The sequence below is a fragment of the Perissodus microlepis genome, chromosome 22 (genome assembly GCF_051167445.1).
Source record: "Perissodus microlepis isolate ML-2025 ecotype Zambia chromosome 22, ASM5116744v1, whole genome shotgun sequence".
NCBI classification, from domain to species: domain Eukaryota; kingdom Metazoa; phylum Chordata; class Actinopteri; order Cichliformes; family Cichlidae; genus Perissodus; species Perissodus microlepis.
The window spans coordinates 227,032-238,038 of record NC_140481.1 but is presented as its reverse complement, the minus strand read 5'-3'; positions in this window follow the sequence as shown (position 1 = coordinate 238,038).

Sequence of the window (11,007 nt, the reverse complement as noted above, 5' to 3'; positions counted from 1 at the left end):
CTATTAATCAGGAGCTCTATGGGAATCTCAAAGACACTGAGAACAAGAATCTGCAGCTTCAAGTAAAACTTGATGAAGCCCTGGAGAAAAACAAAGAGTTTCTTCAAGAGAAACAGCAAGAGAAATCGGAGCACTGTGCATGTTGCCCCAATTCATGCACCCAGCAACTGAATCATGAGGGGCCAAAAGATGCACCAGTGCCTGAGCCCACCAAGGACTCCACAAAGGAGTGTGACGTGTGCGAGGCTGAGCCCTCTGCACCTTGTAATGATGTGACAGTGGAAGCTCCACTGTCAGAGCAACAGTTGCTTGTTAAAGAGCTCATAAAGGCAGTAATCACACATGCCTCAAGAGAGGCAAATGTGTCGCCATCCGATGAGATTCAGCAGGGTCTCTTCATAGCTCTGTGGGAGCAACTTAAAGAAGAAACTCTAAATATAAAAAAAAAGAGGATCAAAAGTCTTGAAAAGGCAATTTTCAAAGACATTACAAAGGTACTGGGTATTACACCTAACCTTGTTATCATTGCGTTGGCTGCAGCTTCGCCGTACCAACAAGTGGTGATTTCGATATTCAAAGACCACCTGTTCCGAAAAAAGCGAAACCTACTTACAAGGTTTTTCGCATGGTGTGGAAAAACATAGGACGATGAAGACCAGCTACCAGAAACTGACAATATCTCCCAGACACTTTTGAACGAATTTAAAGATATTATATTTCCAAGAAAACAAAATGAATATTTAGAGCAATCCATCAGGATTGACTCTAAATATTTCTTTAAAATTATTTGGACAGTTTAAGTGTATTAGTTGACATCAAAGTGACTCTTTAAATTGGCTAACAACAAACGATTCAAACAAGCTAATTTATTTCACATCCAATGAGTCACTTTAAAACTCCCACGACCGGTCGAGGCAGATGGCCGTCCCTCACTGAGCCTGGTTCTGCCGGAGGTTTCTTGCTTTTAAAAGAAAGTTTTTCCTCCCCACTGTCGCCGAGTGCTTGCTCAGAGGGAATTGTCAGATTATTGGGGTTTTATTTATTTTTTGTCAACTAATACACAACTCGGGGCTCGCAAAATCTCTAGCCTGACGTCCCGGAGCTAGCGATATCTCCGGTTGGGCGACCAAAATCTATCTCAGCCCCGCCCATCGGGTTATCATAAAGCCCGACGGGCGATTTTGCGAGCCCTGCGATCTTATTGGGCATTCCAAATTGATTTTTTTTATTCATTAATAAAGTCCTAAAAAGATTATATTGTGAATATTGCATGTTTTCATTGTCACACAAATGTGTACATTTTCAGCCTAGACTGAACATGTGTGTTTGTCTTCTATTCAAAATCAAACATTTTAGTAGCAACTACTGTATTAAAATATGGCAGATGTTTTACTCTGATTACACAAACTTTATGTAGGAGTAGGTCACAGATAAGAGGTATTTATTTGTAAATTTGATCTCTGACCTTACAGAGATACAGGATGACAGGATATGTGATATTAGAATCCACATATGTTGGTATATAATCTCCTAAATGTTGCCAATGGCAGTAAGGAACATAGCTCTAAATAACATTATCATCTTTTTGACCCTCACTATAGTCTGTATGACAAGTCAGAACAAAAGGTCGGAGGTCAAATGTGGCATTAAATCCTAATGCGGTACATTCTTATGTTGACAATACACACCACACTTGTAAGAAAGTTATAAGTTAAATTATAAGGCTTTTTATAAGGTGTTTCTCTATGAAAGCAGTTAAGATCATTATGCAAATACATAGCCTCAGTATATTGGGGTCTGGAATAAAACTAGAATTAATTAAAAATGTGTAATTAATTATTTAAAAATAGAAATACAGAGCATTTTAAACTAAGTCAATGTATATTTTAATTACTTATTTATATATCTAGTGAAGTATTTCCTGACATATTCAGTTATTTTGCTACTCATCAGCAGCAGTGCTGTGCATCCTGCAAATTTCGTTATCGAGTAAATTAAGAGCAGTATTGCAGATACCGATACTTTTAACCTATAAAGGGAGCTTATGTAGGGGAGAGCAGTGTGTTATTATTTATGAGCTGAATCATCGTACATTTGCCAAGTTCGGAACACATTTTCATGAACATCAACACAACAATGTTGTAAGTTTAACAACCCACAGTAATATACTAGTTAACACAGTTTTCTTGTGTATTGATACTGTGGATTTTTAGAGACCTGAAATGTAAATGTGCTGTCTTTAAAGGAGTTTGGGTCAGCTTCTGTTGTGTAAGTTTGTTATAGGCTATAAAGACTTGGAATGAAAATATTTTTTAATAAAAAACAAGATTCAATTAAATTATCAACAAAAATTTAATGGACTCTTTGCTGGCTGAAACTCACCGCACGTGATCACTTGTAATGTAAAGACAGACATGTGACCATTCTGTATCTGCAGGTGAATCAGTGAAGCTACATAAACATTTACATTAGCATAGCTTTCCGGCCATCATGGAAAACCCGGTAAGAACACAGTGGGGGGGTCGCTTGACATTCTAACTTTAAACCGAGGATTTTAAAAGTGTTTGGTGTAGGTTAAAGCAGTGCACCAGTAGGCTACATGTTTGACATCCACCACACAACTTTCACTGAATTACAACAACTGTGGATCGTCGTTGATCGTCAGCGTATAGTGCTTTGGAGTTGACGTCACGCCGCAATGCATTGTGCAAGGTAAGTCAGCTCGAGTACTGCGTGTGAAATGCGTTTGATTTCCCTGCAAACATTCACATTAGTGCAGCATAAATTCATTCATGAGGGGAAATTACAGTGAGAACATGTGGAGGCTGTTAGGTGGATAACATAGTGAGTTCAGTGACATTGTCCTGAAGGATTTAGTTATTCTTTATGGTTAAAGAAATTGCAATGATTTATTCATATTATTATAAATAATTCTAATTATACATCTTACTTCCATATTTGTATCTTGTGTCACTAAAAATACATTTTATTTTAATTTTATACATTGATTAATGACCTGCAGAATCTCCTTATCATATTAAGTGATTCATAATTGTCACTTTATGCTTTCTCCATCTCTAAAGTGATGACATTACACATTACATACTTTAGGTTCATTTTCTGCAGGCAGGTTTCTGACAGAGAACAGGCAGATTTAGAATATAACATGCAGCGTTCTATAGATGGATACATAAAGAAATGAAAAATTACATGTATGTGCTAACTTTCTAAACACTTTGTTACATTTAAGTAGATAAAACACATTTATGTCGGCCTTGGCTCATAGTTCTTGTCTTTAAATGAACTTTGTCTGTGTGTGTTTCAGGTACTGCACTCTCAAAGACTGAATGAACCAGCATTACGACTGTTAAGAAATATACTCTAAAACACTTCTTCGGTAGAGACTCAGAGAAGAGAAACACACAGAACTTCTTGCTAGCAAGGGCAGCCTCCAGCACTGAGACTCGCGCTGAGAAACTGCCCCGGTCTTTATTTATACTTCAGTGGGTGCTTGTGTGTGTGTGTGTGTGTGTGTGGGGTCAGAGTGTGACCCCATAAAGACTTCCCTAAACCTGCTGGTCTCGAAGTCCAGCAGTTCATCAAACCAAAAAGCACTTAGACTAAAACAGATATAGCTACGTTAATCCTACCGTAAAACAATAAGACAAGGTACGACCTCTTCTCATGATCCTAGGATGTGGGGGTGAAGCCAGAACACCTTAGAATGTTACAGGCCCCCTAGGATGAGACATTCTTTCAATATGTCACCAACTATATACTTCTAAACACAAATGATTACATGCAGTACTCTACCATATGCAAACTTATATCATTAAAAGATTATACTGACTACTAAGTACAATTTTCCTATTAACATTCCCTCCTGTTGTCAGTAAAAATTTAAATGAGATATTAGTATGTAACACCTTGTTGTACATTTTCTGTCACATCATCATTAATCACACAAAGTCTTCATGTTTCAACAGGTCGGGGTCATTATCATCATCACTTGTCATGGCTATGTATGCAGCAACAGCGGAAAATATTATGCGGTTAATCATGAGTTTTAGACATGGCAGTATACATATTACAAAGACACAAAATAAAAGTAAAAATATTTCAACTCCGATGAGTAGTCCTTTTAGCACCTGTAACCAGGAGCCAGTGTGAAGCCAAGAAAACCAGTCACTTGTATCACTTACATAGTCCTGATTTTGGGCCTGCTGGATCTGTCTCAAAGCATTCAGGGCGTCAGTCATGTTTAATGAGTGTACATCGTCCAGTATGTAAGTGCAGCATGTGTTGTTGAAAAGGACGCAAAATCCCTCTCTCTCTGCTAATATCATAAAGTAGTTCTTCCCTGGGAGTTGGTCCAGGAACACATATAGTGTGGGGTATGTTGACGTGCTGGGTAGATGGGAACAGACATAATAGTCTGTATTTGCCGATTCTGCTTTTGTTCTGTCGTGAATATAACGGTACCAGGCATTGTTCATCCACGGATGGATGTGGTCTTGTGTCATGTCTCTTAGGTGAGAGTTGTCATGTGTCCATCTTTTCTGCCTGCCTCCTGGTTCAGCTGTTGTTGGCATCAGCTGGGGTCCTGCAAGGGTGAGCGTCGTAGTCAAGGTAACCAAGAGGGTCCTGGTTGCACACAGGTCCGTCACGCCTCGCACTTGGTTGCCCTAGAGTTGATCAGAGGCTGGAGGTTGAAGTGCGAGCTTACCCTACGGGGGCTCAATCAGCACTCCCCCCCTCACCACTGAAACAACCAAGTGTGAGATTTCCCTAATGTGCTGTCTTGGGGGTGCCGGGGTTTCCTGGGACCTCAACCTTTTTGCAGTGGCTCTGATGTATCCAGGAGGGTCTCTCCGCTATTTTGCAGGCAGTTGAAGTGGTCAGAAGCACTTGAATTGGCCTCTATCAACCCCCATCACCTCACTTCAGGCCTTCATCCTGCGGTAGGAATACTTATGACTCTTCTACTGTCCATCCTCTGCAGAAAAACCCCTCTGTGGAAAGGGTGCTGGGTCCAGTTATCTTACTGCTGTTATGATCCCAGCAGTCTTCAGTGTGCCAGCGTATGCACAGTATAGTGACACAGCATTAGGTGATGTTCATAGGAAACTGCTGTCATCACCACCATAGCTTCTAGTTCCTGTGCTTTCACAGAATCATGATGACATCCTTAGACTCCCTCTGCGCTGTCGATGGAGCTTGGCACGCTCCCCTCATCCTTCAGGTGCCCGTCCGTCGTCCACAATCTCCTCTGTTGGCCTCTGGAAAGCCCCCTTGGCACAGCTCTCATTCCAACACAGTTTCATGGTCCTTGCTGTGGCTCCAAAGTCTGATCTCACGATGGGCCCCAACCAGCTCGACCTCTGACCTCAACCACTGCCTGGGCTGTCAGCTATGCCTGGAATGGTTCTCGCTTCTCACTGGGCTTCTGAAGATTTCTCAGGAGATTACTGCTGCACCTGTATTTCCTTGCTAGGAGGAAAAACTTCTATTTGGAGAGCATGTCAACAATCATCAAACCACATTCTTTTGTTCAGTGAACTTCACTTATAGGCCATCAAAGCCTCATCTAAACATGGATGCACCACTTGCATAGGTTTAATACCCGTTGAATGAACTGTTAATCACACAAATCGCTGCAAAAATCATATAAAACAAAATTTAATGTTAATTCATTGTTTCATGTTAATCCTGGATCCCTCCTCTTGACACATGGACACTCCCATGAGTCAACTCATCAAAACCAGATTCCTGTCTTAAAGAAAAAGGTTAGCTAGATCACATCCCAGGCAACATCAGGGCGTCTCCTCCTCTGGAGCAGCACCACCCTGGACCTATAATCCTGCAATAAAAGATGTTAGTGTGTTTTGCATATTAAATTTGCTTAAAAACTGGCTCCGCCAGGAGCCTGCATACACACCATCATGGCCTGGAAAGCAAGATCTGGAAGTGAAATCAAACTTCACACCTATAAACAATTGTATCATAAGAGTAATAAGTATTCAGCACTAGCAAGACAAGTGTCATGTGCAGGTTTTCTCAAATCAGTAAACTACAATTATTTCCATAATTTGCCTCAGACATGGATCATCCCTTGTACTCAGTCAACATTAATGTAATCGGTGACTTCTCTTAAGCAAAGTCACTCCACTCATCAATCACTATGAGCTCAAAAGTGGCCAGCTAATGGGCACCATATTAAACTATTCCATAAACACTGCATCTCTTATTTGTTTTTCTCATGTCACTTGTCCGCTTCTGCTGAATCCTCCATATGCACTCTTAAAGAAAACAAACATTAGCAATACACATTGACCATCGGTGGTCAGGCGCAGGTCGACAGGTTCCAGAGGTGCCATAAAAAGACCATAAAATTAGCCATCCATAGCTGTGGAAAGAATGTTATTCACATCATCAAAGTAACCTTCACATTTTCCCAACAACACAGTGTAACAGCATCACCAACTCATAACCTGTAAACACAGTTTTCTTCACACATAAACCCAGAAATCCTGTAGTAGAAAAACATTAACTAGTCCTCTTATAAATCACATGATCAAACACATGAAGAAATGTAGTGCTGTAGAAAAGAAAATACAAATGTTAGAGCTGCGCAGGCGTATGCATACTTTATCACAGTTACCTCTGTAAGCAACACAAGATAGTGAATAACACCCCCTGGTAGATGCACAGACACAGAAAATGGCATTTAAAAGGTAAAACCATCACGCAACCTCGAATGTTGCTGTGATCTTTCTGCTCCTGTAACAGGAAACACATAAATTCATCCACCCTTTTGTCCTGTCTAGGTGGAGGTTAACCTTGAGTCGTGGTCAAGTCTTGTCAGCTTTTACCAGTCAGTCAGTTTGTTTTTATTTCCATTCATTCATTCATCCATTCTTTCTTTCTTTGCTGATAGTGGAACCCATCGTCGCATTTAGTTTCCACTTTCAGCAAAATGACGTCATTTCAAAAAGAAAAAGAGGAACTTTAGATCGGATTACCTCGCTGAATCCTTTTTAGGGAGGGACTCTCATTTTCTAATTGTCCCAAATAAGTGGCTTTCTCCTGAGCCCATTTTAATGTGGAGAAACTCACTTGTAACAGTTTTCTCGACATGTCGTATAGCACTTTTAATTCCCGACGTGCAGATCTGCTTAAAGAAAAGAAATTGACAAACAGAAATCAGTGCCTGTTCAAAAAATGAAAAATAAAATGAAAAATAACAGAGATTATCAAACAAAACTTTCAGTGCACTGTGAAAGTATCAAAATAAAAAGGCCTTGTTAAGTCATGACACAAGCTCCTCATCTCAGGAGGGTAAATCATACCATTAGCATGGTTTATCATACCATCATACTAATTGGCAGGCTCAACTTCACAACAAAAGAAAAATCATCAGCTAGATTCACTCCAAACCAACCATCAGCTGCACAACACACAACATAATCCTAATATGTCTTATTAGCTATGAGTTTAATCCCCAGGTCTGTGCTTTTCACTCATTTAGGCCATAGATCTATTTTATCCAGTTTTTCTTTTTTCCCGTCATCATAAAACGTGTGACATGTTGTCATGCACTTCACAAAACACCTTTGTTCTGACGTATTCAGAGTTGTGTATCTAGGTACAGGATTCACTCGCACATCAAAACAGGAAACTCAGTGTTTTAGAGTCTCCACTCAACACACAACAAACTCCAACACATCCCATTCACTCGTGCTAGAATTCAGTCACCTTTCCTTAATCTAAGAACAATCAACTAATTTGCATATCAGCTATTAACCCACTAAGATGACAGGACAACAGAAATGCATGTTCAAAATCTTATCACAAAAATAGAATTTCCCTCATACAGTAAATTACTTGCGCTGCATCAATCAAGCAGGAAGCATCTCCCAATTTACTATATCAACGACTAAATTTATTGTCTGATCACTGGTTGGTCAAACCAGAATCTTTTTTCCCACGAAAGTTAAAACTGTTGTCCTGCAACCTAGAGAGTCAATTTTTTGCATTGGATAAATTCGGTATTTGATAACAAGTGTCGGCAGTGTTAAAATCGACACTATTTTAACACTGATGAGAGATAACAAGCTAATTTTCATTGCATGTGTGTTTGTATTATTAGGCAGGTTTAATGCATGTCTGTGGAGCTGCATATCCAGCAGAGCATGTTCTTAAAGCTGCCTTTCCTACACACTTCTCTGCTATTATTTAATCATTTTGTAACTGATGTGCTATGAGTCCACTGATCTTTGCATCACTTCTCATCACACTAAGTGACTTGGACAAGATGGTAAACAGACTCACATGCTTAAGATGTTGTCTAATCTTCATGAGCTCTCTTGTGTTTGGAAGTGTTAGTAGGGTTAATGCATGTTCTGCTTGTGTGTGTGATTTTGTATGTTTCTTTTCGCAGTGTTTCAGACTCCTTCTCAATTTTCCACTTAAGCAGTCAGTTTTGTTTTCCCCTGGTTTGCTAACCCAAATTTTGATTTCCCACATTAAATAACAAAATTCCTATGTGTTCTCACCACTCCTCTCACTCTGTTGTCCTCTCCCACTTCAACAGTCCAACAGCCGGCAGTTCTCCTTCAGCTTTGTCCTGTCTTTCACTGTCTCTTCTTGCCATTTTACTCCAAAGGTGGCAAATGTCAAACTCCAACAGTCTCCTCAGTTCTCCTCAAATGTTCTTGTCACATGCACAGTGAAGTTGCAGCTTGTTGGAAACACAGTGCCATTCATCCAATCAGGCAGGATGATGGGTTTGCTCTTCTTCTCTGATGCAGTTTGTCCACACTGCTGCTGCTTGCTGGGTCTCTTTGCTCAGGACTTTGCTGCTGTCTCTTTATCTGCCATGTTATTGCTCTTTGGAGCTGCATTCCTTGTCTTCAGGGAGGAGTGAGAGCTCGTTTGTGAGGTTGAGGGACACATGGTGCTGTAAATAAGTTAGCCAGAAACTTGGCCTGCATGTTTCCAATGATGTTAAACTATAACTTTCTTCCGACCGCTGCATGTGGAAAATTGATTCAGGTCTGCTTTTCACCTGAAAGTGACAAACTAAGACATTTTCATTATTATCATCACTGATTAATCAACACACATCTCTCTCTCTCTCTGTTTTTGTGAACAGTCCTTCCTTAAAAGCAGAAAATTAGATTGTAGTTGTTCTTGGCTGATCAACACAAAACCTTTTTCCTATTATTATTTTTCATCTACAATGTAAATTTTGTCTCTTTTTCACTCTTTTTTTTTTTTTTTTAAATAGCTGGTGACCTGTAGAATCACCGCTCTCACAATCAGAGGCAATTACTTTTACACAGTGCACAAAAACACTGTGACGTCAGACACATTCACACTCACTTGTTCATCTGCGTAAATAAATCATTTGGCCAGTGGCATGTGCCATGGTGATCCATAAATATGATCACAAGTTTATTTAACTATTTTTCAAACCAACAAAACAAATAAACAAAAACATGATGCTGATGCTATGAACACTCTACACACATGAGTCAAGATGCAGGAAAACTGCTCACGGAAACTCTGCACACTCCAGTTATCATAGTTATCATAGTTCTGTTTCCCTCTCTTTGAAGAGTTCTCAGGCAGCTCTCGATCTGATAATGTGTAGCTTGCTCATCAGCTCAGAAGAGACCACAACGCAACCTCACAGTGGTTTCATATTCAATTCAGCTTCTCCATCATGTAGTTTTCAGCTGTTTCATACCGGGTTCAGCATATTAGTTGTTTTCACAGGTGTGCTCTATATCTCAACAATGGCTCATATTAGGATGACAGTTTTTCAAACAGGTCAAGTGCCTCTATACACGTAATTAGTTAAAATATTTACCTATTTCACTCCATCTCAATATGTACTTAATTTGAGCAACCCTAAGCTTAATGCAGGTTACTTTCAACAATTATCCACCTCACATCATAACTGACTGAGGTGCCTCTTCATATTAATATTATTTCATCATTAATGCTATTATTTTTTATATAACAGCAATGGTATATTACAATATGTTATTTATATTTTACTTTGTATCCACCAAGGGCTGTGGGTGATCTGCAGTTTCACTCTTTCTCAAGCTGGAGACACTTTCCTTTTCACACACTTTCCTTGGCTGAACAATGACACAACCTTAATATACTTTATGCATCCCTCTATTTCATTTAATATGTGTTTGTGTGAATTATCTGCTTTCATTCATTCTATTCTGGGCATGATCTTCATCCCAACTATGTTTCATTATTAATACCAGTTTATAGGTTGTTATCCTTGCTATTATTAGTTTGAATACATTAAAGTTAAGTTGTAATTTAGCCTTTTGTTTATTTTACTTTATTCCTCTTGTATTTATATCTATTCAGTCGGGTCTGTTTCCAACCCTTTTTGAACTACTTTAAACTACTGTGATCTCTAATTTTCACTGGGGGAGGGATTATTACGTTCTTCCTAGTCTGAACTGCTCTCTTCACCTGAGCTGCTATCCTATTCTGAGTTACTGTCTTCTTTGTTTCTTACAGTCACGTACAAAATGTCCCTCTTTTCCACACCTCCAGCATGTAGTACTAAAGCCACTGTTTGGTGTGTGTGTAGCTCTGCCTCTACCTCTTGCTCTTCCACTATGCATTCCTCTCCCTTTCTTTTGGATTAGTCCTGCTCCGGCTTGCTGTTTTTCTAAACATTTCTCATCAGGTGTTAATTTTGCTTGTTTATCCCCCATTTTCAAAGATTTTGCTGGGCCGTCGCTGGCACGCTTGACTTTAGAGTGGTTTACTGATACGGCCTTCAACTTCACCCTAACGGTGAAGCGGTATCAGTTTTATGAGATGAAACTCAACCGTTCTCCTTTGTCCATATGTACATAGCGCTGCAGAACTGTACCCCCCCCCAGCATGTTTACACTGAGTAGGAGATGCTCTGTATCTCATTGTACAACTGTATAGTGACAATAAAGGCATTCTATTCTATTCTAT